General features: G+C 33.0%; 1 long non-coding RNA gene across 2 annotated transcripts in view; it reads left to right on the forward strand.

Moving 5' to 3' along the window:
• Nucleotides 1-557: 557 nt before the first annotated feature.
• Nucleotides 558-25,656, forward strand: part of LOC120598102 (uncharacterized) — a 145,232-nt gene continuing 120,133 nt past the window's right edge. For both annotated transcript variants that reach the window (XR_005651503.1, XR_005651502.1), the window contains exons 1-2: nucleotides 558-914; nucleotides 5,709-5,807. This is a non-coding gene — a long non-coding RNA (uncharacterized LOC120598102). The remainder of the gene's footprint in view (nucleotides 915-5,708; nucleotides 5,808-25,656) is intronic.

The raw sequence follows: 25,656 nt of genomic DNA on the forward strand, positions 1-25,656 counted from the left end.
TAGGTATTCCCCTACTTTGTCAGTGATTCAGCTGTCAGATCTATGATGTTCTCAGCTTCCAAATGAGTCTTGAACATGGAAGTAAAGAAAAAATACACTAACACACCAGTGCTAGAGGAGTACTCTCTCTACCCTGCCACCCTGACTACATGAAATGTACAGAACTGTGATGTGTTTTTCATTCACCAACAAGAAGGAAGAAATATTCTCATCGGCTGTATAGGATAGGCTTTAGATTAGGTTATGTCAAAATAACAAACATCTCTATATCTCAGTGGTTTAAAACAAATTAATTTAAAAAAAAAGACTTTTTTTTTTTTTTCTCATACCATATACTTATTTGGGATTGGTAAGGAGAGGTCTACTTACTGTACTCATTCTGGACCTGGGTTTCTCAGACAAGCCACTAACTTGAACTTTCATAACCCCTGTGACAGAGGAGAAAGAGAAAATTCCTTCATGTCTCATACAGGTCATTAAGTATTCAGCCAGGAAACCACACACATACTTTTGTCCATAACTCATTGACTAGAATTAGTTACTTGAGCCCACCTAACCCCAAACAGGTCCCAAAAATGCAAGCTACCAAATACTTTAAATGGGGAGAACTGGAAATTTTTATCAAATAGCATTAATAATTCAGAGTGGCCAAGCTAATGTAAGCACCAAGCCCTGCCTGTGCCAAAGCCAGAAAGCACAGAATAAAAAAAACAAGGAAGGACAAATAAATGTCCAGTAATCAGAAAATGAAATATAGCAGTGAACTGCTGAACTAATGAGAGAGACAGGAAGCAAGAGCTAGAGATGCAGAGAAAAAAAGTGACATCAAAGATAGACAATAGCAACCAGAAGAGGGGCAAGCACAGCAATATGAAGCGACAAGTCAAGTCCTCAATGCCTCAATAGTCTCCAAAGTAAGTATTTATTTATACTGTGCTAACTCATGGTCCTAACAACTAAAGTTCACAGGAAGATAATTTCATTAAGAAAATACTCAATTATACTTATTTCACTCGGTTAATAAGAAATTAACACTTTCAGTGTTGAATCTAAAAGTCTGAACTATTGATATAATAGGTTTACAAGGCAACATTGATTCAAAGAATAGAATGGGAATGATCTTTGGACTATAGATACACTTCCCTTTCACATTAGTAAAATAAGGAGAGAAATGTGAACTCAGGATATTCCACGTAAAGTGATTTTTACCTCAGAGTTGAGAGATTGTTTAGAATTTGAGAGTTTCTGCTTCCACTTACCAATGTTAATGAAGCACAGATTTCAAAGTCACCTTAGAATACCCTGTCAGGGAAATCCTCAGGGGCCAAAATTTGCATAGCATGTCTGAGAGTCTATCTTTGAAAAACATTCCATTTAGGGGCTTCATTAAATTCTATCGGGTGACTTTTTAACTTCTGAGATGAACCCGTTTTCAATAGCTTGATGGACTTCATGAACATAATATGAGAAACCTTTAGCTTCTAGTTTAGATAAACTTGAAAAATAGATGATTCATTACAGTATTGTCTAAAAGTTTCAAACTAAATTGGAAATGGGCAATCAAATATTAAGAAGTCCTTATTTAATGACAATAAGCTAACAAACACCCCATGATGTTTGTGACTGGGTTTTGGACCTTTAATGTTTGGACCTACAATCATTCATATCTCTCCTATCTCTGAGAATAATTTGAATCAAGAAATATGACAAATAACATTTATTTAAAGTTAAAGTCATGAATAAGGGCTTGAAAACATCTTTGGCATGAAATGGCATGAAAACATCTTTGAAATATGTTTGGACTGGGAAAAAGCAAAGTGCAGGGTAGAGTAACTACTCAATAGGGTTAAAAAAAGGATGAAAGCCAATATGTATTGTTACTTACTTGTATATGTATACAAATATTTGGAAAGATATAAAAATATAGTAAGTGTTTATTTGTTGACATTAGGGGGCACTGTGGAGTATCAGCTTGGAGGATGGCGAAAGATTGAAAGGAGAAAAAATTTTTTAGCAAACCCATATGTATATATATACACATACACATAGATATACATTCAAATATATGTATATATATCTACATAAAATTTTAGCCTCATAAACACCTATCCGAAAATCTTAAAAAGTAGTGTTTAATAATAAAAAATAATTACTCCTTAATTAAAGTAAAATTATGGTCAAGACTAAGTAATGTTCCTGGACCAATTCAAACATGAGTGGCAGGGGGGGTGGGTAGTGTCTCCACACCAGCCAACAATTTTGAGGCACCAGCAGGGTGTCCAAGAATTCAACTTTATTCTGACTCTACGTACCTGGGGATAGCATCAGATTCCACAGGTTAAGGGTTCAGTCCTATAAGACTGCTGCACCGTACCCCACAAACACACACTTCATACCTTAATCACAAGGTAGTTACTGTGCTTCTGACCTACAGGCTATAAATTGGAGGTTCCCATAACCCCCTCCTTGAGATCTATTAATTTGCTGGAACAGCTGCCAAAATTCTACTAAATAAGTTATCAATTTATTACAAAAGATACTAAAGGAAATGCATCAACAGTCAGATTAAGAGATACATACGGCAGAGTCCTGAACAAAGCCTTCTGTCCTTGTGGAGCTTGGGGCTTGGCATGGTGGCACATGGAAGTGTTCTGGTTCCTTGAGGTGGAAAAGAACCAAGGAGCTGTCCTCCTGGGTTTTTATGGAGTCTTCATTACATAGTCATGGTTAACTAAATCACTGGCCATCGGCAATTCAATTCTATTGTCAGCCCTTCTTTCCTCTCAGGAGGTAGGAGGTCAGGGTGGGAGTCATGGGTGTGATAAATGGGATGGGAGGAGCGGGGATTGGAAGTTCCAAACCTCTAAACACCTGGTTGGTTCTCCTGGCAACCAGCCCCCACCCTTGAGGGTGGGATCCAAAAGTCAACTTTATTAACATAACAAAAGACACCTTGAATACTCTCAATACTTAGGTTTGGGGACCTGTGAGCCAGAAACTGGATGAAGAACAAGTATCTTAAAAGATAACAATATTCAGTAATTAAACAAATATAAGTTTGGGTATTGGTATATTTGAATGCAATACATTTAAAACATGGTGATTTAAAGCTCAGTAACATTGAAAAACTACAGTATTTGCCTAAAATTCCCATCAGATTTTAAATACCTAATTCTGATGATTTATAGGGCTTAACAAATAAGTCACTTCAGAAATGTCAGCAAGTCAGTGTACATTTAACTCATCATTTCATTTTTGCAAGAGCAATTTTAAGGGCTTTCCAAGAATCAGAAACCCATGTGTTAGAGCTTTGTAATTTCTCTATAATTTGACCAATTCACCAAGTAGAGTAGTTTGAGAAATAGCCATTGAATGCTGAGTTATATTAGAGCAGCTCTTTAAGGAAAGTTACTGTTTACCTGAGCCATAATCTATCTGAATGAACTCAGCATTATAAATCCTCTCTTTATAGTGCATATTTACTTAATACAATGTTTAAGAGAAAAGCAGAGGACAATAAACCATCCCACAAGTCTGTTTTGAACTCTACATTCCCAAGTACTTCACATTCCCAGCACATTTGCATAGCCTTACGTATTTAAGTAGTATTGCATCCCTAGAATACCTCTTCTCCATTTCTTCAGTTATCTAAGTTTCTCCTCAGCTCACATAAAATTCTATTTACTTTCTTTGTTTTCCATTATCATCCTCAACAATCTGACTTTCTGAAGAGCTATTATTAAGGTCACTGATGGACCCAGGTACCAATTATTTCATCTATGCATGGCATGCAACATTTGACAACATTCCCCGAAGTCACAGTGGGGTTAGTAAATAAGATGCTAACTTCATTCAAGAGATTGAGTTCTAATATTGAGACTATGGATCTCATCAATATGGACAACAAACCTTCAAAACTAGCAGGCTGTAAAGTAAAGAGGCATCATAAAATATCCATGCACATGAAGGAGACTGTGTTCAATACTCAGTTCTTAGCCTAAGGTCTGGTATAAAATATATATTTTTTACTCAATAAATATTTGTTGAATAAAGTAATCAACTTCCATTTGTTTCTATACAAAAACTCCATGAAAATGCAAATTTACTGAGGATGTTCTATTAAAACTAAATTTAAGATGGCTTCTTATTCAGAAGTAATAGCTCCTTCTGGCAAACTTTTCACTATGTGAACACCAAATTCTAATAAGCATGGACCAGTTATAAATTTAAATGTTGTGATTAACAAATCAGTTTTAATAGATATTTTATATCTATTGATGATTTGCCTAAAATGTTTTCTTATGCAAGATTCCATAGTACAAATAAGTTTATCAGTTATCTTCTCAACTTGATAGAAATCTAGTTGACAGAAATCAAGGTGAGGACTTAATCTTCTCTCCCCTAGAATGCCTAAGTCCACAAATATATAGTGGCTGATGAAAAATATGAAACATAGAAAAAGTTTGGTAATCACATAAAGTAACTATGTGATTACCAAAGATTGAATAAACTTAGAAAATTTTGATCAATCACAATAGTATCAAAGGACAATTTTGCACCAAGAATCTTTCTTATACCAGTTGTTTAGGGATACTTTTCATTTCCTACTATGAACTCGGAGGTGAGTCAGGAGAACAGAAGAAATTGTTAGGTAGTTAGGTAGCCAAGAGCAAAGGGAGCAAAGGCCTCGCTCTGTAACCATAGAAATGACAACATTGATAGCTCAACTCAAGAGACTGCCCCTCAGCCCTCCCAGAGAAAAACTCATTTTTCAAATAACAATACCCCTACATTCTGGAGTACAAGGAAATAAATGACCATAGCATAGCAACCGGTTTAGGCCAGCAACAAATGCTTGCACAGTAAGGAGTACTCTGACCTTTTCACCTCAGCTTTATTATACCATATTATAATGTCATATATGTGCCCGAAAGTTTGTGAATCTAATTATAACAGACTGAATTCTGGGAAGGAACATGCACAGTTAACAATAGGTTATATAGCAGCCAACTGTCAATCAAAATGACTTCACACATCAGTCAACTAGCACCACCCTGTAACCGCCCATCATGGTTTAAATATAAGACTGACCTCCCCACTACTGTGGGGCTACAGTCTTCTCTAAGGTAGCCCATTTCTCTCTCGAAACATACTTCAATGAATCTTACTTTTCTTATATTCACTGATCTGCAATTCTTTACTGCATCAGCAGAAAGGACCAAGGCCCCCAGCACCACTGGGGCAACGAGGGACTTAGATCACCCCCAACAGTGACACAACCAAAATATTTGAGCAAGGGCTTACCTAAACCATTTTTACTTCATTGATTTTCCAAAGCCTACTCCTGGAAACTAGCCTACTAGAACTCATGAATATTTTTATGCTATTATATACTTAAGGCCTGATATTCAGTTTGGTCATATAGCATTACCAAGTATCATTCTACTGTAACAATCCCACTGACTGTACTGTCTTCCCCAGGCAAGACTAACCTAATTTGATTCTAATATAATTATGTTCTATGATATAGGCATATTACATTCAAAAGTTCAGTCAGGGACATTTACTTGTTAATAATCTTGAATCATTACCAAATTAATTTCAAGTAGCAATGCTTGATATGAGTAATGATTTTATTTTATTCATTGCTGAGTAAATATTTAACAGTGGTTTAAATTTAAACTGTTTATGCAAAACTGTTTTTTTAGAGAATATCTGGTCCAAATCTCTCATTTCAAACAAAAGACCAGAGGACTGGGGAACTTGAGGTCATTCAGGACTTTTACGACCCTACAGTAGAATAAAAGGTAGGTCTCCCAAACTCTTTCAGTTTTACAAATAAAATAATCTCTCTCCCATCAGCATTTCACTTTCCATAGTTATAGTTACATGATCAACCATGGTCTAAAAATATTAAATAGAAAATTCTGGAAATAACTAATTCATAAGTTTAAATTGCCTGCCATTCTGAATAATGTGACAAAATCTCACACCATTCCACTTTGTCTCACCCGGGATGTGAATCATCTCTTTGTCCAGCATATCCATGCTATGTACGCTACAAGCCTGTTGGGCACTTAGTAGCCATCTCATTTATCAAATAGACTGTCCCAGTATTGCAATGCTTGTGTTTGGTTAATGCTTATTTTACTTAATAAAGGCCTCAAAGAGCAAGAGTACTAATGCTGGCAATTTGGATGTGCCAAAGTGCTCTCTTTAAGTGAAAAGGTAAATATGGCACAACAATACATTTTGAGAGAGATATCACATTTACATATTTTTATTACAATATGTTGTTGTAATTGTTCTATTTCATTAGCAGTTTTTGTTATTAATCTCTTACTGTGCCTAATTTACAAATTAAACTTCATCATAGTATTCATATATGTATAGGAAAAAGCATAATATATATAAGATTTGGTACTAACTTGAGTTTCAGGCATCCACTGCGGGTCTTGGAATGTTTTGCCCCCAGGTAAGCAGGGACTATTGTGCTGATTTTATTTATTTTTTTAAAATTTTGGACACACCATGCTTTCTAGCAACAAAGTTTAAAATAAATTATCAAATTAAATGGCATAATTGTGATTATTTAAAGAAGAAAATTGTGAACACATTATTTTAATTTGCTTATTATCCTATTTTCAATTATACTGAAAAATCAAGTGTAAGTGTATTAACAATGAAACAATAATTTTTGTTTTCATGATAATGTTTAGAGTTTCATGATTTCAATACTACTTTTCAAAAATAATTTAAAATGAAGTTATATTTAAATTGTCAGTTATTAAATATGTATACAATTTCTACTATAGCATTAATAGAAATGTCTGGTCTTTAAGTGTTGATGTAAAGATCTAATTGTTCTTACAACTAAATTTCCAAACCATGTATTTCTTCCAATTTTGTCATTGTTCTGATATAGTTCTCTGTATGTTATATTTCAGAGGTGTATTTTAGAATCATTGTTTCACACATATTTTCAAGATGTGAAAGCAAAATTTCATATAATAAAGAGATTTTTATAGAACAGATGCATTAGCCAAGCAAGTTTTTTATAGCTAAGGACAAGGTAAATTCAGTTGAAATTATGATTCTCCATTTCATTTATAAACGCTTATCACTGTGAACATGTTTTGTAAGCTTCAGTAGTCTCAGTGGTTTATAGCAGCCATTGCTAAAGAGTCATTTCTTTTTCAAATGGGGAACAATTGCAGACCCAAGATAGTTCTTTTCTTTCTGAAATGTATATTTTTTATTGGTAAATATAAATGTATTTCTTTAACATTTAACATTAATAGCACACCAACAATTTCAAATAAAATGGGAGTTATGCAGAGATTGAACAGAAAGTAGGTCCTATCATAGTTTAACTAAATGGAGCTCAGTCTCTGAAAAAATGTCATTATTATGATCAGTGTAAACCTGAGCAGATATTCAACTTTTGCAAAATAATATAACCTAACCATTATCAGTTAACAGAAAGTTTACTAGCAGTGTGTATACCATAAGGTCCCAGTTCTCATGTGAGCTGAAGAAGGTAAGATCTCTCACCATGGAGAGGAGTTTGCTAATGTGTTGGGAGAAAAAAACATACTGGGTAAAGTTAACTCCAACAAACAATAGAAATAGCTTCTGTCAGGAGACTACTCAGGGCAAAGTACCAATAAAGAATAAATTTTAGCTGGAAAATTATTTCTTATTATAGCAATTATTCAGATATAGCAGATGTAGTATAGTGGTTCCCAACTAGAAGCCTGGACTACCAATCATTTTGAGCATGAATTATCATACTCAGGATGTATTCATGAGAATATCTTGAGTATTATTATTCTCTTTTTTTGAGATAAGAAAACTGAGTCATAGAGAGTGTAAATCATTTACTTAAGGTCATGAAAGTACCGACTAAAATTGTTGAGGTTCAAATTCAGAGAACCTTATGCCAGTGCCAACTGCTTAATCTTAAAATATACTGGTATCTGAAATTTTTAATGATTAAATAGAGATACATATATTAAAAATAGTAAGAATTACTGACTGAAGTGAAAATCTTTAGAGTTAGAGAGATCTGAGCTTGAATTCCATTTCTATATTTGCTAGGAGAATATATTAAGCAAATTAATTAATTTTTAGCCTCTCAGTTACTTCATGTATTGATTAACTCTTAGTTATCAATATGTACTCTCAATGTGCTCTAGGAAATGTAAATGATCACTTTTAGTCTCAGTAAAGGATGTAGATATGAATGTTGAAGCTGTGAAAATAATGTTTCCGAGCATGAAAGACATATAGTTGAATTTATATTTGACAAGGAATAAGATAAATCATCTAAGGACTAAACTTTTATACTTTTCTCCTGTTTACAGTTATATTTTATGTTAAAATAGTTCTGTAATTTTTATATAAAAATTTTTACAGTTCTGAGTACAGTTGCCTTTTCAGGATTTACCCTGCCCCATTACATTTTTGTCAATTTTATTGAATATAGAAAAATGAAATGACAATTAATTATTATAAGCATAAAATAATAAAGTGCCCATGAAGCTATTTCTTCTTATTATCTACACTATAATAGAAGCAAAGGAAAATTTTCATATGTAACCTGAATATATGTCAGGCTTATTACAGCAGAGTCTACAAACTACATACGTGCTTTTGCCTTTTTATCATTACACTTTATTTTTGTTTTGGTTCCATCAATTTGTCTCACAGGATAAAAATGTTTTAATTTTATCCCAAATCTAAGAAATAAAATTCAGATTATTTTTTGTGATCTGAAAAGACCAGCATAGTTTGTATATCTTATTTCTCTTTTTAAATTACAAAGTTTTCAAAACTAAATCAGCTGTCTCCCATTTAAATTAATATTTTCATTTTACTTTAGAAACACAACAGTTTTAAAATTGTGACTGCAAGATGCAACAATCTACAAAATAATTTTTGGAAGATTAAATACATTATAACATTATTAAAGTAAAATTACATTTTTCTCAGAATAGGAAAATTTCTAAAATAATTCTAATTAGCCTGACATTGAATTCCAGCAATGAAAGTCTTATATTAAATTAATAAATTTTACATCTTCCAATTTATTCTAAACTGTTTTTGTATGTATATATACCAAGCACACACACGCACACACACACGCGCACATACACACACACACACACACACATATATACATAAATGTATATATCCCTTAGAGAAAAAAATATTTATTTCTAAGAAGATATATATATATATATATAAAATTATATATATATATATATATATATAAAATCTCTGAGAAATATTTGCTTAGCGCTAGTCTGCAAATAAGTTGAAAACGGCATGGTGAAAATGTTCAGAAATCTGTAACTATGGTTTGAACAGGTGTTCCCTGGCTGCTCAAGGCAAATAATGTTAGAATATGAAAGGTCAGATATGGCAAAGGAGGAATGCTCCAAATAGTATTAGATTGTTATGGTTTGTCAAGACTAAAAGGCAGTTTCAGGTTTTTACAAGAATGATTTGTAACTCTATCATCTCTATTGACATGCTTAAGATAGGGTAATTTTTTTTTTCTTCTAGGAGTATTCTTACCTTTAACCCTTCCTCCTCAAAAAATTCAAATAAAACAAAAAAGATAAACTTGGGGTTAAAAACAAGAATAGTGCCCTTCCCCCTACAGTCATGTGAGAGGCATTATGAGAGCAGGTGTGCAGTGGTCTGGATTTAGCTAAATTTGGTTCTGCCAATGACTCACTGTTGAGAATGGTTGACCTATTCAATTTTTAAATTGGTACTTTTTGAATAAGCTGGTCCAGGGTAAAGTTGACCGGATATTACACATTAATGGCATAGCTTTTATTAGAGTTTTTTTTTTTCTGTGACTTGCCCAATTATTGAAAAGAACAGCAAATACATCTAAATTTTACTATCCACCCTCCTTTATCCACAACCTCTCTAACATTTTCTATGCTCTGTTCAGTTGGCAACAAGACTGTGTGTTCTTTTGGTCTCACGATGATAATAGATTATTTATTATGTTCATCAACTTGGTTTCCTCAGTGATTTGTAGTGTTTAAGTCACCAAGGCCGCTGTCTCCCCACGGTCTTGTTTTGGAGTGGCAGCCATAATAGCTGGATTGTATCATCTACTACAAAAAATATTTTCTGGGATCACCTAGGTGACCTTTCAGTTGTTTTACTGACTGCATTTAGTAACTTTTTTTAGCACAGAATGAACAATTTTTTACCCTCCCGGACCAGTGTACATCACAATTTAAACATAGCCTTTTAGCTGTTATTTATTTATTTCTTTTTTGAGTATTTTCATCATGCCAGACATTTTGATGTCTACTGGTATTTGTAGAATGGCTAAAAGAGCATCTATGACTTAACATCAGCTATTTTACCTCATTGAATTGTAATCCATCATCTTTCATTACTTTTGCTCCAAGTCCAAACCTACTTGGTTTCTTGTTTCTCCTCTCTTTCAGTATAAATTGATATTCCTCCTCTTCTGAGATGTTTTTCTTTTCTAATCTGACAATTAGCATTTTAATGCCTCCTCAATGCTTTCTTCATTTCTTTTAACACATCTGCCTCTCAATTTATTAATTTGTTTTCTGAAACATATCTTTTTACTGAGTGTGTATTCTTCAAGTTCATTAAATTATATCTAAAGCCACGAAACTAGAACCTCACTCTTCTTCCTGAGAACATTTTGGCAATGAATATGTCCTCGTTTCTTTAATAGGGACCTTGACCAACTAGACTGCAATATCTGGGTCTATTCCCCACTGATCTCATCAGCTTTTTCATTTTAAGCTAATAGAAGAATATGCCTATGTGATTATCTAAATCTACAAAATTTTGCTCCTCTTTTCTCTCTAAATATTTTTTAAAATCATTTGTAAAAAGTTCAATTCATAGAATACTTGTTAGCAACTTCCACCTTCTCTGATATCTTTCAATTCTCATATGTACACATATACATAGTCATGCTCTTTTCATTGTTTTCATAAATTAGTTAATGTAAAACCCTTACGAAACATAACCCTTAGCTGTTATTCCTTTTTGAGCAGTTACATCATACTAGACATTTTGATAAATGTTTATAAAAATAATTACATTTCATTTTCTCAATAGCTCTACAAGGTAGTTATTGTTATTATTTTCAGTTCTTTTTAACAGATATAAAAAATGAAGACTAAAGTGATTAAATATCTTGTCTAAAATTACATAATTAGTAAAGAGATATGTCAAGCCTTCAACTCAAGAAAGTGTAATTGAAAATTCTACATCATTAACCAATAAAGTACATGGTGTAATTTTGCTAAGCACTATTCTGAAAGTGTGAAAACCTGTCTGAGACTGCAAGAATACATATCAGCTAAGATTGAAAAAGAAAAAGGCAACTCTGCCATTAATCAGGCTGGGTAGGGAGTTGGACACAGACAAAACTAGCCCCCAAATTAATGGAAAACATTATGTTTTCAAGGCCGTGCAGTAGAATGCCATAACAACTGTCTTCATATGATTTCTGCTTACTTACCAGTGATGCTTCCAGAAATTGTGTTTTTGTCATCTATTACTTTTGTCATCTATTACTATTTTGTCATCTAATTGCTAAAATGCTGTCACCTAATGACAGCACCTAAGTTAGTTAATTCTCACTTCTCTTAATCCCACCTAGAAGCAGCAACTAGTTCAGAATTAATACCCTCTTCTTTTAGATACTCTTCAAAATCATTCACAGTAATCAAACCTAACAAAAGATGATTCCTTGCTCCCTCGTATTACATAGCATTCTACAGTTCCTCTGTAGTGCCTTCTCTTGCTTCATCATGTCAAATCTAATTAATAAATCTAATTCTGTCAGCCTTCACATTTGTGCCTGGTGGTCTTTGGCTGATTAAGCCTTTAATAACACATAGCGAATTAATATACATAAATAATTCCCAGAGGAGGAAAAACAAATAGCCATTAAATATAAAAAGGAATGCTTAGAAGCTCTTATAATAAAAACTAAAATTAAAATAGTATGCCGCTTTCATTTCTCAATTTTGTAAAGACACTTAAAACTTTTAAAGATTCTGTATTATTAAGATCTGGCAATGAAGAGGTGGAGGCCAAGATACCCTCATGAAGGCAAAAGGAGATATATGCTACTTCAAATTTTCTGTAAGGAAAGTTGGACATAAAATGTTCATTTAAAAACATAACTTTTAATAGGTTATTGGAAAAAATAATTGAAGTACAGAAAATATTTACTAGAATATTTATGGCAGCACTTTCAGGAAAAAAAGAAAATAACGACAAATGATACAAATGTCCCCAAAGAGGCATTTAGTTAAATAAATAATGATGCATGTAAAAAGAATTCTGTGCCAGCAAACAGCCTTTTGTAAATTAACATGTAATGGCATAACATGCTGTTAAATTTAAAAGATAATTTATTAAACAATACATATAGGAAATCAAAATTCCATTAAAGATTTTAGATTTATGTGTATATGTGGGTATATATAGGAAAGATATTAAAATGTTCTTAAAGGCTTTTGCTGAGTGGCAGAATAATGGGTGTCATATTTTCTTTTTGTACATTATATACATATATTTCTTTGAAAAGCAAAATATAAATACAAAGTGTAATTAATTTAAAATCTATAATCATTAAGTCATTATTTCAGGCAACAACAACAGCAACACATGTTAACAGCTAATATCGTCACAATTTTTATTGGCCTATTACTAGCTATAGTTATCTGTATCGCAAATGCTGTGACGCAAATCTGATATCTCCACTCCAAAAATCTTATATCATGAACATATCAGATTGTATTTTTTCAGTGGAATAGAAGGAAAAATAGTAAAGTGAATCAAGAGAAAAAAGTCGGTGAAGTTTGGACCCTCTAACTCAAAGTTAATCCACAAATTAGAGCAAATATATTCCTTTTCATACACTTGATTTAAGACCTTGGAAGATGAAAGAAACTGGTTGAACATACTACTAAACATACTGTGCTGGAAAACTTCCCTCAGTTTACTCCCTCTACTTAAAACCCCACTTCCACAGGGAAGACCAGACTGTTTAGACAGAAGCTGCCAGTAGAGGCTGAGATAAAAGTTATTAGAGCAAAGAATAATTGAAATGCCTTTGATTAAATATAGGCAAGTCTCCCCAATTTCTCACAGAAACATCCTTCTTGAGTTATACCGTCACAAAGAAAGATGGCAGGTGTGGATAGCCTGAAGGTGACCCTGGCAACTGAAGATATAGAATTTCTGACTGTCATTTAGTTGTAGCCCTTTAAGACTGCTAAGTCAACCATGGCATTCGACAGTACTGAGGATTTTTAATACATATCACCTAGCTTCTGGGTATTTAAAACTATTAGTATTGATTGGAAAGTACAGTTATAAAATAATAGATATATGTTTTTTATGATATTTTTATGGTATTCTCCACTGAACTGTGAGATCCATGAGCCATATCATTCACTGGATATGAATAAATATAGCCTTGTGCCTATAATTACTATTTCTCCCATGGTAGCACACGACAACCATTCAATGAAGTTTATTTAAATAAATTTAGCTATGTTCATACCTCATGCATAATTTGTCATGGTAAATAATTTATAGTATATTTAATTTGGAGGCATGAACTCTGCTTACAATAACTGCTTTTTTCATTTAAAAATGCACATAATTTTATTGTTTAATATATAGAAAATATAGAAAATTATAATGAGACCAAAACTTTCCCACGATCTCATTATTAGCTTTTAAAATACTTCTTTCCTTGTATGCAGATTTTACCTAGTTGAAATCAATGTGGGTACATGCATGTAACCTTAATTTAATATTTTTGTCCTAATTTTCAATATAACATTATGTTATAATTCTATTTAGCACCTAAAAGTCTTTTCATAAAAGTCATTATTATTTATATTTATACACTTAGTTGGTATGTATATATCTATAGATAGTAATAAATTCTATTTAATTATTACATCTATCTATTCCTTTCCCAGAATAAGAACATCTAACAGCCCTTGGACCTCAAATTCTGTGTCAAATGTAAATTCAAATATATCCTCTGGTGTAGGCACGATTTAAAATTATCTACATTAATGATTCCTTTTTTTCTCATTATACTTTCACAACTGCCTGAATAGAGGGAGCTATAACTACAGATTCCTCTCTTTTTTTCCAAAAAATTTTGACTTAAAATGCTCTTTTTACATTTAATAGCAGTGGTATATTTCACAGATGTCACAGTAGCATTACAAAGTTAAGCTCAGAAATATTCTATTTCTTTAAAATTTAACTTCCTTTTGGGAATTTATTGTTGATCCTGAAAAGTCACAACATATACATATAAGAAAACATTTGATAAGAGTTATCTCTCTGTCAAAATTCAACAATTAATATTGATGTCTGATTGGAATAAGCGAAAGAAACTGATGACATTAATATGATTCTATTGATTTTTTTAATAATTCAATCTGATTACCCAGTCTTCATAACATAATATTGATGATCAGAAAGCCAAACACTCCACAATGCAAATTTCTCACCCGAGGGTAACATATAAGAAGCAAAAATACAATATTATATTTTAGGTTAAAATTCATTTATTATATACATGATAGACACTTTCTGAGCATTTCAGATGTTCTCAGATACAGTTTCTTTGACCTTGAGGAACTCACTGTTGAGTGGGCATATCAGGTATGTCAATAAATAACTATAATGCAACAGTCAGTCATGTAGAAGAGTTATTCAAAGACTATAACAGAAGAAGGTGTAAATTTCTTCTCTTATGACAAATAATCTCTGTTGACTTATATAACAGAAGGAAAACATTTAGTAACTTGAGAGCCTGTTCATTCATTTCTGACATCATTGACCAATTTTTAGGTAAAGTTTTTTTCTTTCTCTATTTTGACCCAACAACTATCCTTTCAGCTACCCTAATAAGAATGTTAGGGGGAGAGTGGAGTTTGAAGAGGGGGAAAGTGGAATCAGGAAAAAATGCACACATTCTCCAAACTGTTCTCTTTTACAAAAGAGACAGTTCTTTGGACATTTCGACAGGATATATACAGCAAAATTTGTACATTAACTTTTGCTTTGTCTTCTGAGAAATGTATTTCTGTTCAGGTCCATTTGCTGCTAAAAATTGTGTCAGAAAACAAAAATGTTAACCTTTCTTGCTAATGTTCTGTTTGCAGTGAAAATGTGGTATATATATATTTTTTATTCCCCACAAAAAATCATTATGATTTTTCAACCTAAAATGAGAGTAAATTTTACTCTTTAGAGACAAGAATTAACAATAAATTAAACAAGAAAAGAGAAAAAAAAAGAGAAGTAAATCATAGTCATTTGAGAAAAAATAAGAATCTTGGTTGATTTCCTTTCCATTCTATGTTAGTTCAACCCTATCCTACCAGAGATTAAAGACATATTCTGACAATATATTAGAAGGAGATGATGAAGCAGGGAGTTGAAAGATATAACTTTGAATTATATTATCAGGTTTATTAAGAATTTTGACTTACTAACTAGCTTCTAAAGTTGTAATATTTTAACTATCTGAGCCCTTTATTTACATGGAAACTTTTTCATATAGTAAAGCTTCATGTAGAAGAAAAAGATTAATATAAAAGAAACAATTAAAAATAACAAATAATATCTAAATAGAAGTGTCACAGAGAAAATAAATCAGGATAATATGGTAGAAAATGATTTAAATTTTATTGAAAGTTTCTCTATGGCAACATAAAATTTGAGATCTTAAATAAGAGAGAAATATTCATGTGAATAGAAAAAAATTTTCGTACAGAGAGATTGCTAATGCAGAGGATCTGAGAAAAGTCCTTGGAAATCATTCAGAAAAGCATAACCTGATTTGCATTTTTAAAGAGATCACTATCTACTGTGTAGGAAACATTATCAAAGGACAATAGTCAAAGAAGTGAGATCCAGGAGAGAGTTGTGTTAGTCAAGATGAAAAGTGAAGGTGGTGTAAACCACAGTGTTGATAGTAGGGATGGAGGGAAGCAGTTGTAGTCAGGGTATACTTGGAGAATTACTAGAGCATAGAATTAGTCAGAAATACTAACATTTCGTATGGAATGGAAGGAATTGAATAATCAAGCATAAATATGAATGTGGAGGCTTGAACAACTAGAATCTGGTGTAATTTACTGTGATGGGAAATTCTGGGGAAGAAACATGTAAGATGGGGGAGGTGTTCTAAAATAACTTTATTACCCAGACATTTTGTAGCCCCAGCCAAAAGATTAGAGAAAAATCAAGAAAAATAAGAAGAAACGGTTTAATAAATATTCTAAATTTTTTTAAGCATTAAAGTATAATTGACATACAATAAACTTTACATATGTAAAGCATGCGATCTGATAAATTTGACATATATACATCTTTAAGATCATCACTACACTCAATGTAATGAACGTTAAGTATCACCACCAAAATAATCTTTATGCCCCTTTGTAAAATATCTCTCCTGTCCCTGCCTGCTCTCATCTCATGGGAAACATGGAAACATGAGATGAGGGCAGGCAGGGATAGGAGAGATATTCAATAGAAATTAGTTTCATTTAATAGAATATTATATAATTGAAATATTTAGTAAGCATCCTTTCTTATCTGACTTTGTTTTTACTGACTCTAATTATTTGAGTTTTTTAATGTTGTTTGGATCAACGGTTTCTTCTTGTATTGCTGAGTAGTATGCCATTGTTTACCAGTTTACCTAAGATGATCTATTTACCAGAGTTTTGAGTTGTTTCAAGTTTAGGGCTATTGTAATTAAACCTATTATGAACATTTGCGCACAAGACTTTGTATAAACATATGCTTTCGTTTCTCTTAGATCACTACCTAGGAGTGAAATAGTTGGGTCCTATGGTAGGTGTATGTTTAACTTTTTAAAAATCTTTGAATTGTTTTCCAAAGGGTTTGTATTATTTTATATTCTCATCAGCAGTGTGTGAGAGTTCCCATTGTTCTACATCCTCACCAATATTTGGAATGCTTAGTATTTTCATTTCAGACGTCTAATGGGTGTGAAGTGGTTTCAACTAGTGATTTTAATTTTCACGCCCAATGACTAATAAAATTGAACATTTTTTATTTGTCATAGATATATCTTTCTTGATAAAATTCAATCTTTTCTCCATTAAAACAATTGGGTTATTCATTTTGTTATTATTGAATTTTGAGAGTTCTTTACATATTCTGGATACATTTTGTATTTCATCACGTGGTTTACAAAAAGTTCTTCCCTGTTCTTTTCTTATCTTTTCATTTTCTTCATGGTTGGTGTCTTTTGAAGAGCAGAGATTCTTGTCTAAACTACATCGGTTAAATCCAACACCTACTCCTGCCCTGAGAAAGGGTAGAGTGATGACTTGGACTTGTATCCAAAAATGTCATAAAAGTTTGAGCCTTCTTTTTCCCCAAAGTTCTGTATCATAGTTGGTCAGATGCATGTGGCTTTCATTCCTCTTGAGGACAGGAAGAATCTGGCCTCACCCCTAATTATCTTTTTCCTTAAAATAACTGTGTTTGAAATAGTGGGAGAGGGAGGGGTCGCATGAGAGAGAGAGAGAGGAGAGTGCGCGCTCCACACCAGGAAGCAAGGCAACTTTACTTATGAAGTCATGTGGTGAAACTCAAGCAATTAAATGTATAATATTTTCATTTTATCCAAAGCTTTATGTTGAAGAGCAAAGGTCTTATTGCAGATACCATTTATTTTGGCTTTGGGAACCTCTTGATCCTGCAGCCACGAGACACGTGGAATTCAATATGAGATCGAGGGTTTTGCTCTTTTTATCTGAGTCAACTCGTTTTGCACAGAGACAAAAATTTTTAAGGAGCCCACTTTCATATGTGGCTTCTACTAATCCATTATTATAATAACATCTTTTAAGATTCCACATGGTTTTAACATAAGACCTAAAAGAGTTTTCCAGGTGGTGGAGATAGCAAGAATTTATCTAAATTCCTTGAGTCAGTTTTTCATTCTCCTGAGGGTTACTTTCATGAATTTTGTAAACCCAATCTATGGTAGTGGCTCAAATACTAGTCAATACCTCATCTGTGGTTTCCTGTGGGAGTTTTTGTTTGTATGATGGGACTCTCCTCAAGAGGGCCAAAGCTCCCATATAACAGCCAGGATCCACTGGGGAAAACAACAACTCTGAGACTTTCACGGTCATCTTGAATGGACCTAAAGTTGGCACATAGTCTGCAGGACAGGCTGAATTGTAAAATGACATGTTTATTGCCATTCTTTAACAAATTTTATAGGCACTACCTCCTTGTCACAAACAGTACCAGTTAAATTGCTAATCATTTCCTTGGTTGACTCATAGTGACCATTAATTTCCCTCTTTTCACTCTAAGCATAGGTGCACATCTCTGTAACTTTTATCTTAAAAGGGCCAAACTTTCCATCTTTCCTGAATGAATCTTAATATTAGCTGTTACAATGTTCACACCTGAGGTTGACTGCCAGGTTAACAAGGAATTCAACTGAAGGAGAGTTAGGAAACCATTTGGGCAGCTGTTTTTGAGTTTAATTCCTGGTATTTAGCTTTCAGCTACATCCTCCATTGCCCCTCATTAACAGGTGATAACATGGAGGAGTATTTCTTGCCCAATTAACCAAATAATTAGTCAATAAGTTTGTTATTCCTTTCATGGTCTTCCCTTAAATCCTGGTAACTGGCCCATGAAGCTGTCAGCCTCCCTTTTCCAGAAACCATGTATCTGTCAACATCCCCAAACTGTCGAGAACTGTGAAAAGTCTGAGATTTTATCCAATTTTTTTGTTGAGCTTCTTGATTCATAAGTTTATAGTTTTCATCAAATTTGAAAAAAATTCGACTGTGATTTTGTTCAAGTCTTTTTGCTATCTCTCCTTTTCTCTCTCTCTTCTGATTTGGAGACTCCAGCTACTTATGTATTTGGCCATTTAAATTTGTCTCAGAACTTACAGATGATTTGTTTATGTATTTGTCTTTTATTTGTTTTTTTTATCTCTATGTCTCTTGTTGGATAGCTTTTATTACAACATCTTTATTCACTAATTCTTTCTTCTGTAAAGTCAAATCCAATTTTAAGTCAAATCCAATGTTAATCTCAAATAGTGCATTTTTTAAATACCAGTGTTAAATTTTCATTTCTAGTAATTTCATTCAAGATTTTTAAAAATCTTTTATGTCTTTCTAACATCATCACTCTTTCTTCTAGCATTTTGCACATACAGTATACAGCTTTAATAATTTTTTAAATGTCTTTGATGCTAATCTACGCCAGTTCTGGATTGGTTTTGTTTTATTTTTTTGCAGTCGAACTTTTTTTCCTTTAATACATTTTTTAAAGCAGTTTAAGGTTTACAGCAAAATTAAGGGGAAGGTACAGAGATTTTTCATAAATCCTCTACTCTCACACATGTATAACTTCCTCCATTATCAACATCTCCCACCAAAGTGATGCGTTTATTATAATTGGTAAACCTACATTGACACATCATTATCACCCAATGTCTAGAATTTATATTAAAATTTATTCTTGGTGTTGTACATTCTATGGGTTTGTACAAATGAATAATGGCATATATTTATCATTATGGTATCATGTAGAGTGTTTCATTACACTAAAAATTCTCTGTGCTCTGCCTATTCATACCACCCCCAGCCCCTAACCCCTGTCAACCACAGATTTTTTTATTGTCTCCATAGTTTTACCTTATTCATAATTTCATTTAGTTAAAATCACACAGTATATAACCTTCTCAGATTGGCTTTTTCACTTAGTAACATGCATTTAAGAATTTTCTATGTCTTCTCATAGTTCAAAAACTCATTTTTTTTAGAGCTGAATAATATTTTATTATCTAGATATACCAGTTTATTTACTGACGGACAGCTTGGGGGCTTTCAAGTTTTGGCAATTATGAATAAAGCTGCTATAAATATCCATGTGTAGGTTTTTGTATGAACATAACTTTTTAACTTATTTTGGTAAAGGAGCATGATTGCTAGATCATGTGATAAGAATTTGTTCAGGTTTTAAATTTCATTTATTTATTTATTTATTTATGATGATGAACTTCATTTTTCTTGTCCTTATGTTTTGATTTCAGTTACCCTCCCCTACTATCTCTGAACTGTGCATTTTGGATATATAAAGCTCATTTGTTAGTACTTTGTTAACAGTCTCTTTTCTGGACCCTGAAGCCTAGGTTGCTTTTCTTGGAGTTGTGAGGAGGAGTACTATTATTTGATTTTAGGTCCCATCTTGTCTGCCTAACATATTAACCATGTGCTTTTGAGCAAATCAGTTTTCACCTGTTAATCTCAGTTTCCTCAGTTATCAAGTAGAGATGATAATAATGGCTCTCTGCCATTGTGACCTGGTACATCTATCTTTGCCTTTGCCAATGGATTGAAGCCTCATTTCCTTGGACTGGGTGAGATCCTGATTGCAGATAGCTTTAAAGTACACCTTGTCAGATTCTTCCATGAAGATTTCAATCTTAGAATCATTTTGATGTAGATTTCTGCTTGCCATGCTCTCGTGTTCCATTTTCTCCATTTCATACAAATGGAGAGTTTTTATGTTAAAACATCCATATTTTTTGAAGAAAAAAAGATTTCAACTTCATTGGGGGTGTTATTACCATTTGTGCTAACTTGTTCAACTTCTAAATAACTGACAAAATAGTGGCCACTGACACTGCTACTAGCTCCAAATATCTATTTATATTTTACTAAGGTGAAGCTGGATTTTCCGTGGTAAACTTAGGGCTTACAGTATATAATTGTGAATATGTATTGTTTTTTAAATTTATTTTTATTTAAGTATGGTTGGTATACAATCTTATACTGGTTATATTACTTTCAGGTGTACAATATTGTGATTTAACATTTTCAAGAGCATGTTTAGTTTTGTAAGGAACCACCAAACAACCTTCTAAAGTGGTTGCACCATTTTACATTTCTACTAGTAATGAATGAGCATTCCTGTTGCTCCACATCTTTACCAGCAATTGGTACTGTCAGTGTTCTGGATTTGGGCCATTTTAATAGGTGTGTAGTGGTATCTTATGGCTGTTTTTATTTACATTTCTCTGATGACATATGATGTGGAGCATCTATTCATAAACTTAATTCTCACTTATAGATCTTCTTTTGTCAGGTGTCTATTGAGTTTTAAGAGTCCTTTGTATACTTTGGGTTAACAATTTTTTGTTAGATATGTTTCTTGCAAATATATTCTCACGGCCTGTTGCTTTTCATTCTCTTTACATTGTCTTTTGCAGAGCAGAAGCTTTTAATTTGAACGAAGCCGTTTATCAATTACTTCTTTCATGAATTGTGTCTCTTGTGCATAAGAACTATAACCATCTTGCTCTTCATTGACTTCTAGCTTCACTGCTTTAACCCATTTCCCGTACTATGAGAATACTCACTGGTGGTGCTTGCAGCTGCAGTGTTTACCTCGAGATAACTTACGGATTACAGTCCTAACCTTAGGACTGTTTGCTACAAAATACCTTGCATTTATTATTATTTTTACATTGCTCTAGAATATCAACAGTCTTTGGAAACAAATGGCATCATTCTGTTTATAACATTCTGTTTTTAGTAGTGGTATTTCCATTTACAAAATATAGTAATTCTCAATTGCTGAAAATGTCAAATCTTAAATGTTCCGCTTTATGCTATTCCATGCTATGAAATTTACTACATGAAAAAAATTATTAAATGCTGATCATCATATACATTTCTGTTACATTAGGATTAGAGACAAATTCTGTTTATAAATAACTCCAAGAACAGTTTTTACATTTTACTTTCACAGTGAAAACCAGTCAGATTTGCTTCAGCCTCATGGAGCATGTTTATGTAAAATTAACGCCGGCAGCGAGCTGCACTTTTATTTTCTAAATGGGAAATGAGTTAACTCATGAAAACTGCTGGACTTTGCCTGGACTCTTTCTTTCTATACTATGGCCTGAAAAATTTCTCCAATGAGTTGGCTAGGGAAATGATTGAATTCACCTCTTCATTTGTTTCTTGTCTCGCAAAGATTACTAGATTTCTTTGCTTTATGTCCAATATCCTGATTTTTTTTTCATATATTTTATTTTTTAGTTGTTTCCAGTAAAGGTAAATCCAGCCTCTATTAATCCATTTTGATCATAAGTGAAGTAAACAGCTTTATTTTTTTAATATAGATGCTTCCCTTAACATTAACTAATTTGGATTCTATTGGCATTAAATTACAATTTCTTGTAATAGGAGACAAATCTTCTGAATCTACTTTGATTATACACACACACACACACACACACACACACACACTGAAACCTGAATAGTTAAAAAAGTTAGTCTATGGTTACCTAATCAGTGGTAGTATAAAACTAGAACCTAGACCTTGCTACTATAGGTATACTGCATTTAATTACCTAAATCCTATAAGAAATATTTTAGAAATGAGTGGCCTGAAACTCCAACTCTGTTCATAGTCAAGGCAACTCTCCATTCCTTGGTTTCTCTAGATCTATACATAAGGGCCATTCTGTCAACTACTTGAGACTTCAATGAATTGACTGACGTATATTTGCAGACACACGCACAAAAAACCCCACAAATCATTATTAATAATTCAAAGTTTGGATGTTATTACCTGCCAGTTAGTGCTATTGTGAGATTTAATCATATCTGTAAAATAATTTGTCATTGACAGCTGAAAATCAGTTGAGAAAATTAGCATTGCAGTGATAATAGTGAAATGCCATAAATATAGTCGCATGCCTAAAATATAAATTCTAATTTTGCTCATTGAAAAACATACACTTAATGTCTTGCTGGCATATTATGGCAGCATTTGAACTCTCATTTAAGTATTTTAAATAATTGACTATTAAATTACAATAAAAACAAAATAGCAGTTTTATGGTGATGCTGCTGCCAAGAAGGTCTTAAATCGGAATTTTCTCCCTATCAAAGTGTGTCTTTCTTCCACGCCTCAGCATTTGCTAGTAAAACTTTCTTAATAAATAATTTAAGTTCCACAGTCCATAATCCTAAATTACTCTCACACAGATTCTACCATTCCTGAGGAAATCTAACATTATTAACTTCTGCCAGCATCTGTTAAACTATTCTGGCTTTTCTAGACCCTGTAAGATTTGCCATTCATTTGTAGATCATAACTTTTTACAATACTAAATGTGGCTGTCTCTGCCTTTCTCTTCAACATTGAGGATATTTGTTGAGATAATGGGAAAACATGTTAGAGAAAGAGGGATAATAAAGTCCTCTATTAAGCCAGGTGATAAATTATAAGTCATTAAACCACTCTTCTGTTTCAAGAACAGGTTCAGGATCATTAAACATTTATGGCAACTTAGCAAGATGTTATATGGAGTTGTCTTGAAACCTCTGGGCTTTAAGCAGATATAACATGGGGTCCTTTGAAGATATAAAAGGTAGAAATGTGGAAAGTGTTATTGGATCTTTTAAAAGAAGAAATGTATTTGTTCATGATATGATGCCTAACTTTTAACCTTGCAATCCAGAGGTTTAAAAAATTATGAAATTTCCAACTGTAATTGCATAACTTCATTAGCCACAAAACCATGTGTAAGATAACTAAAATGTAGGTTCTTGACTTTATTTATTTCCTCTTCTATAATCTTTAATAATATTTTTCCTCAGAAAATCAATTTAAAAAAATATAAAATTTTTACCCAGTATAATAACTGGTTTCCTCACAGATTATTTCACTCATCACTCATGGACATGTTCTCACCTCTTCTTTACTTCTCTTTGCTTTCTTTTTCATTTCTATTTGCACTTATTTCTCTCTTACAAATGATATAGAATGATATCTCACTCTCATAACATTTTTGGAAGATAAGAAATAGAAAAAATAAGAAATTAATTAAATAGTACACTGCTTTTCATATTTTAATTATATAATGATAGAACAGTTTTCAAGCACTGAGTAACATGTCTCTTGTAGCTGCCAAAAGAACTAATAAGATATGAAAGTGTCTTGATAACAGTACAGTGTCTTAAAAATTGAGAGGTCCTGTGCTCTGTCAGTCATGCTTTGGAGAATTGTATTCTGAAAGTGACACTTGGGAAAGTTTACAAATTGAGGTGAAGTCACAAGATAGTAACCAGATACAATACCATTAAAACTATCCACATAAAGAGTGTGTTGGGGTCAGTGGATGGAAAGTGTGTGGGCACAGTTTAATAGATCTTTATGTGTCTGAAGCACTTTCATTAGAATTTGATCAATGAATACGATTCTTCACATCAGAATTCAAAGACAAGGTAAAATGACAGAGAGGCAAAGTCTGCTCAATACGAGGGGAAAGTTTTCAAAATGATCAGAACTATTGAAACTAGAAATCAGTATTCCAACCATGCAATCCAGAGATGTGCTGAGAATGCTATCAACAGGGTTAAAAAGTTCTACTCAATAATATTCTAGATGATTTCTCAGCCTTTTTCAACTCTGCAAATCTATGACTCTCATTTGTCTTAAAGATAGTTGATATTTGCCCAGATAGAGACTCATTTGACCCAATAAAAGTTCCAGATTAATGTAAAAGTATGTCCTGAACTGCTCCCAGCTATTGGTCTCTTTGAGAATTGCCTTGAATAAAGAGGTATGCTTTGTCCAATATCATGCCGCCTTCTCACTCAGGCAAGCTGTATCCAGTGATTGAGTCGAGAGTACAAGTACCCAGCCCCCTTGTATTATCTCAAGACAACTCTAAAATGCCATTCAGCTTCAGAGTTCCTTGTGGAGTAGCCTGAAGCCATACTCTAACTATGCTATAACCCACATTTGCAAGTTGTCAAATCCTTCTTTCTTGCCTTGCCCTCAGAGATGTTGGTCCTTAGAGTACTTCCCAATAAAAATTCCTACAAGATAGTCTCTATCTTAGAGTCTTCATTCTAAAGAGATTTGAGGAGGAAAATGCTAAGATTAGGTTTTAGAGCTAAATTTCCTGATCTTCTTGGAATAAAGACTCTATCACTGATGGTGGATGAATTTAAAGTATAAGGAAACTATGTAACTATAAGACATATGATAAGGACATCTGAGATTGATGCCTTGAAAATCATGATTCCCCAAAATCTACTAAATCTTCTGAACCTGCTAAGGTGAATCCCTCTTTCTGGTTAAGATTAGTGTTTTTCTTTTTAAAAAATCCTTGACTGCTCCTACAAGACAACTATTAGCCTCTCAGGAACTTCCTCCATTTTCTTTTCTGACCACTCAGCCAATAAGTAGATTGAAGCATTACATAACAAATCTAGAGATGTTCTGGGCTTCCTTAGGAAAGAAAGAGGCAATACCATGAAAGAACTGTAGGACCTAAAATATATGTAATGGCAGAATTCAGGAGGAAACATATAAAGCTGGATCCTGCAGACACTGGATGTTAAATGTTGGTTCTGCAGCTAGCAGAACATCTCACTGGTCAACTATATTGATGACATTATACTAAGTAGATCAGGTAAGCAGCAAATGGCAAATATGTTGGAGGCCTTGGAAAGACCCATGAACTTCAGAGGGTGGGATACAAACTAT

The sequence above is a fragment of the Pteropus medius genome, unplaced genomic scaffold (genome assembly GCF_902729225.1).
Source record: "Pteropus medius unplaced genomic scaffold, Ma_sr-lr_union100, whole genome shotgun sequence".
NCBI lineage: Eukaryota > Metazoa > Chordata > Mammalia > Chiroptera > Pteropodidae > Pteropus > Pteropus medius.